The following is a 6,280-nucleotide window of genomic DNA, read 5'->3' as shown; positions in this document are numbered from 1 at the left end:
TTTCAAGATGCAATGTAAACGTGACATTTTTATGCATACTCTACAGTTTTACCTTAGTAACCAATGGCAACCACTATACAAATTATATATTTTAATCTCTACTCTTTTTATTATTATCTGCAACTAATATCAACAATTTATAAAAAAAAAATTTCAATTTTGTCTGTGAATCATAATAATAATATCATATTGTGTGAAGGCCTCAATAAAATGTGAAATTTATAAAATTCTTTATTTGTGGGACTCTACATTATAAAATGAAACTACTGATAAAGAAATAATTCTATAATTTATAAAAATATTTCAATTTCTTAAGAAAATAATTAAATTATTTATCTGTATATATAGGTATAATAAAAATAAATGAAAAATTCACCAATAACTACATTTTATAAAAATTTTATATTTTAGGAATTATTAATAAATTAATGTTTAAAGAAGATATTCCAGAAACATTAATTTTATTAGGATGAAAATGTTATATGTGTCCCCTGGCCTATAATAACAATTTAATTATTAATTACATAATATGAGTTATGAGTTACAATTATTACATATTATACTAAAACTAGACTACACTATACTACCATATTCTTAACTATTTAAACGGACTATGCACAGTGAAAAATATAATTACAACAATTGCTTGGTAGTACATCTTACACAGTTATATTGATATGTAGCAACATTATAAACAATAATAATAATATGTGAAAAAGAAAAAAAAATATTATAAGTATTCTTAAATTATTAATGACATAATTAAGGTATACATTAAAAAAGACAATATAACATACGACTACAAAACAAATCAATATTAAATCTATTTACAAGACCCATTAATTTAACCATCAAAATGTTTTGAGCGTTATTACTATAATGGAATTTGGAAAGCACATAGAGGGTATTATTAATTGCCTAGTTCAACAGCCAGGGTCTAAGAAGTTAAATTTTATTAATAATTAAGATTAGGTTGGAAGATGGTGTTTGGCTTTTTTACTTATAATTAAAACATACTGCAATAAGTAAAATTTGGTGCTTCTAACTTAGTAACAAGGTCCGTATGAACAGTATAACTTCATCTAAATATTTTCTACCTAATAACATAATATATTTTGGAAAAAGAAGAAAATCAAATGTAAAAATATTATATGGTTACAATTGTTATTTAACTTCAAAACTGGTTCTTTATCAACAGTTCACTCAAAAAATATATGGGAAACAATTGGTAACCGAAAGTATTCCATTAAGTCTGATAAATGTTTATTCCTGTTTTCTCTATCATACTTGATCCATTTCATTAGAGATTTATACATCTATTAATAATTAAAACATAATTTCGTTTCGGTCAAGCCGTCGCTGAGGATTTCAATAACAAACACTGTGGTCCGACATTTTAAACATTAGATATACATATCTACTTGATATGCTGTTGGACAATGTCCGCGATCCGATTGCCTACCAAGGTGGCTGAATTACACATACTGCTGCGAGTTACACCCAAAAGGATTTAAACAATCACAATTTTTTTAAGGGTTGTCATTTTTTGAGGGAAACGAAGTGCATAGGGTCACCTATTATGAGATAAAAACAATGAGGAATTTTTGATATATAGTAGCAATATTCATTCCACTATCTTAAAGTCTTATAGACATAAAAGATATGGTTGCTTATGGTTGATATGGTTTCTAGAAAAATTGTAATACACGCTTTGAGAATACTCAGGGAAAAATTTGAATGTTGTCAAAGTATTTTATTTTAAGTGGAATACTAAAACATAAAGGAAGAGCACATCAAAGACAAACAACTCCAAAAACCTAACCCAAAATACAGTGTCTACCGCAGAAGGAACAAATATATTAACTACTGATATATATATATATATATACAAATTATAACAGCGGGGTAACAGAAAGAATACATATTGAAGAAAACATTAAACATGGGAGCATCTGATGTGATGGTAAGCTAATGATCTCCAGCGATGGTGCAGACGAATTTTGATATAGAAGATCTTAACACAGCTAATGAAAACTAAGCTAAATCGTTTAAAATGATAATTGTGTAATTAAGAAGGATGAAAGTAGTGTATGTAAAATTATAGTCACTTCTCTAATATCCTTCAACCGGTTAACAACTCAAAATAAAAATTTTAAGAAAAGAAGAATTGAAGACAGCACATCATCGATCCAGATTCCAGATAATTGCAGCAAACCACAATTAATTTGTATCAACCTCAATCGGCCAAAGATTACTAGTGTTTGTCGTTCTGAAGTCGAGTGAAGACAGTGCGCACTTCGCTTTATTCCTCAGTACTTGCAGGTATGTGCAGAAAAACTCAGCAAAGTAGGTATGGTACCTAATAAATTAGAAAAAATGGTTAAATTAAGTTAAAAAAAGTTTTTTTTTTTATAGAACAAGAGTACTTTTTTTTTTATTGACCCATAACTAAATTATAGACTGCAATGTTTATACTTTATACAGTATTTCCATATAGTATGTATTTCATTGAAGTTTTTAGTTTCTAAATAAAGAATAATAATTACATATTATCTAATAAGTTAGATAGGAGAATTATAAATATTTAACCTTAAACAATTCATAGTAAATATTTTTTGACTTGAAAACAAAATAGACTGATAGTGAAATGTAGTACAAATAAAACAAAATAAATTAACTTAACTTACTTCTTAAAATGAAAAATGAATTCGTTCATTTAATGTTAATTCAAAAATAAATTTAGTCAGATACCTAATTGTTAAATTAATGAAAATCCAAAAGTTACTATAAAGTTAAAAGTTAAAATAAGATTAACTTTTTAACTCGTTAATCCCCAGCCTTGTATTTTGTTTGTTTGTTATTATAATAACTATCAAATATGCCGATTAAAGATGCTAAATCACTGGTATATTTTTATTTTTGAAATAAATTGTCAATATAAATGTAGGTTAGTAGATTTGATAATAATTACTAATTTTAGAAAAGTAACAAGTTGCGTATAAAGTGTAGTATGATTTTTTTTTTTTGTACCAAGAAATAAGTTTTTATAATAATTTTATACAGTATATTTTATAACTATGAGAATTCCATGAACATCATACTATTCCCACCAATTTTTTAACTTAAAATTTCCTTACATTGTCATCATAATGTGCGTCACTATCTGTCGCAATACAATGTTTGTCAACTCCAAAAAACAAATCTCAATCCCAGTGTGGAGGAAGTTCTTCTTTGACAATATAGAATATGGCTAAATATTGACGGCTAAAATATAATAATGATGTTAACTTTTATAAATATCTATTAGAAAAAAAATCCAATATTTACCAGTTTTAATTGTAGGATTTTCCACTCTACCACCAATTTATTTTGAAAATTCCATTCCTTTTTTCGAGCCTCTATAATTTGATTTATACAATTTGAAAATAAAAAAATTAATTACAATAAACAATCTCTAGTAATGATATCATTTTGTTCTACGTCCTTTATAGTCTACGTTAGTATATTTTAGCAAAAAATTCCAGCTTTGTTTTTAGTGTTTTTACTCAAAACAACAATTAGGAAAATGATTTGGAAGAGTCTTTCAAATAATTCTTAGTGTTTGACTAGTGAAGTTGTCTAAGATTCTGAATTGTTACCTGACTTATTTTCTTTAGACACGCATGACAAAGAGTTGACATTTGTTGGAATATTTGACTTCAATATCAGGCACTCTATTCAAAAGTTCCAGTTCGAGACTTACGGTATTTACATGGTTCAATAATCCTATGCATTTTTTAATATGAGCGTTGTTGTTCTTTACAAGCACTGCATGCTTTCAGCAGCTTTAATTATGATCATGTTTTTAAGCTCTTGTTGAGAAATGTTGACCGATCGTTTGGATTCAATCTAAAATCAAACATCAATAAATCAATTACATGTTCCCCGCAAATATATTTTTATAGAATAAATTCTTACCAATAAACATAATGGCCATTCCATCTTCTCATTGTGTATGTCATTGCGTAATACTTTCCTGACAAACACTGCTACTTTCCTAGCGTTTTCTATTTCATCGTTTTCAGTAACAAGTGTTGGTACATCGCTGTATTTGACAATCTGTATTTGAGCTATCATTATTTTTTAATAACTGAATGCTTGATCACATCACCAGAGAATGGAAAAACGCCGTCACTGTCGTCTGGTTTGGAATCCTGTGGGCCATTACTTGGCTTCTCGATATCATACAAAAGTCCATATCACTACCATATAGATATTAAAGAATGGATAGGCCATTTTTGCTTGTCATACGGGAACGAACATGTAAATATTTTGAGGATATATTGAGGTAAGACCTCTGCCAGAATGAGAGGCAATGATATAAAACAGTCTTTCTCTCTTCCCCATTCCGGCACCCTTGTCTCTGTTTGCTAATGTAGCCATGGCCAATCCATTCTTTGATATCTGTGATCACTACCGAAATACTATCACTACAACAGCAATACCCTGTAGTGTTATCACAGCAATAATTGTAATCTTAAATCATAATATTATACAAGCACAGAATTATATTAGATAATATTCTGAATATTATTCTATTCTGTGATACAATATTGTAATAATATGATCAAAGAATAATATTTTTGTAATGATCGCAAAATTATTCCAAAATAGTCTATTAATTGTTGGTATGGATATTTGTTCTTTTATCACGATTGTAATGATATTTTGATAAGAAACAAGTTCACCGATAATATGATCGTTCTACGTTAACGTCCTTAACGTCCGGCATTCGGCAATAATATTGCTAACTTTAATATTTCATAACTTATAGTGATAACGGCAGTCTCGTTCGAGTTTCTCCTCTCCGGCCGCTGATTATCGTCATTATTATTGTTAAAAAATTACTGTCAAATGTCAATCAAACCGTTTGTACGGCGCACACCACCTGTTATGTCGCACCGACAACCATCGTTTTTCCGCCGGTTTTTCGGTCTTGGAGTCCGTCGTCGTGATCGTCAGGCAGATTACACGTCATGAACGACAAGCGCGGTGGAATGGCTCCTTTAGACGTGACGCTCAGCGAGAAGCACTATGACCGTTTTCATCGGGTCAATTGTTCAAAATTCGAGTCTTAGTATAAATGTCTGCGTACTGTCATCACGGTCGTGTTTGGAGACGTTGGTCCAAGGATACTTCACTCTGGGTAATATTTATGGGTTGCTTTTTTTTTCGTTCACAAAATATGATGTAACGACCAACGACTGTGTTGTGGACGGTTTGTGCGGGTAATCTGCTCGAGATCACAACGTACATGCTATCGCCTCATGCTAGATTGTCCTCATTTTATTTTGCAATGTGTTCACTCTTTACTGAGAATCGTAAAATTTTTAATCGTTGACAGTTCTTTGGCGGCATGAAAAAATCAGTGAACATTCTGAAATGGTTTATTACTGTCTTCGGCTACCAGTTCAAGCACCAAGATCCTGGCTGAGTGAATTTTACCCGTCACACCAATTGCCATTAAGAAATAGTTGTTCTTTTGATATTTTATTCTCCACTGGATGACTATAATTCCAACAAATTGATGAATAATGAATCTTGAGCAAACGTATGATTTAGGTATTTAAGTAAATAAGTAACACAACTTTATGATTTTTAAAATGGACGGCGTTCGGGAAAAAGGGTATAAGTCAAATTTAACAACTTACGAAAAAAACTGATTAGTTCTATTTTTTTTGTAAGAATGGTAATGGACGTATTTTTAATTAATTAAACTATTTTTATTATAATTTAAAATTATATAGTTTTAATGAAAAAGTTAATTTTATAAATTATAGATGACTTATTCCCTATTGCACTGAATATATTGAAATATAGTGACTTATGCCCTTTTTCACTACTGACTTATACCTTTTTTCACCATTATAAATGTATATATTTTTTGAAAATATTCATTGTGAAAAAGGGTATAAGTATTAAACAATATAAAAAAATATATTTTATATTATTATTATGATTAATTAATTATAATACATTTTTTTAATTTGTATTGTTTTATACACATAGGTAGTTAAACAATAAAAATAATAAATACACAATATTCTGAATTATCGTAATTTCCTTTTATTTTACAAATTTTTAATCATATAGCTATAGGTATAATATAATTTTATTATTGACATAATAATATAAAAAATATAAGCTTTTTGTATTTTATATTAGGTAATTATAACCACATTATACAAATATGTATTAAAAAAAAATAAAACATTTTCTATATTATTGAGATCCTTACTTT

At 28.5% G+C, this 6,280-nt stretch overlaps 1 long non-coding RNA gene and 1 pseudogene across 1 annotated transcript; both read right to left on the bottom strand.

Annotated features, from left to right (window-relative positions):
• Window positions 1-806: 806 nt before the first annotated feature.
• On the bottom strand, window positions 807-3,407 carry LOC115033026. The gene is made up of 3 exons (XR_003838691.1): window positions 3,328-3,407; window positions 3,138-3,264; window positions 807-2,359 (listed from the first exon to the last, which is right to left on the bottom strand). It is a non-coding gene; the product is annotated as an uncharacterized LOC115033026 (long non-coding RNA).
• Window positions 3,408-3,626: 219 nt separating this feature from the next.
• On the bottom strand, window positions 3,627-4,422 carry LOC100570359 (annotated as a pseudogene).
• Window positions 4,423-6,280: the final 1,858 nt, after the last annotated feature.

The sequence above is a fragment of the Acyrthosiphon pisum genome, chromosome X, assembly GCF_005508785.2.
Source record: "Acyrthosiphon pisum isolate AL4f chromosome X, pea_aphid_22Mar2018_4r6ur, whole genome shotgun sequence".
In the NCBI taxonomy this organism is placed as follows: Eukaryota; Metazoa; Arthropoda; class Insecta; order Hemiptera; family Aphididae; genus Acyrthosiphon; species Acyrthosiphon pisum.
Note: the sequence above shows the minus strand (reverse complement) of the source record. Positions and strands in the feature narration are given on the sequence as shown.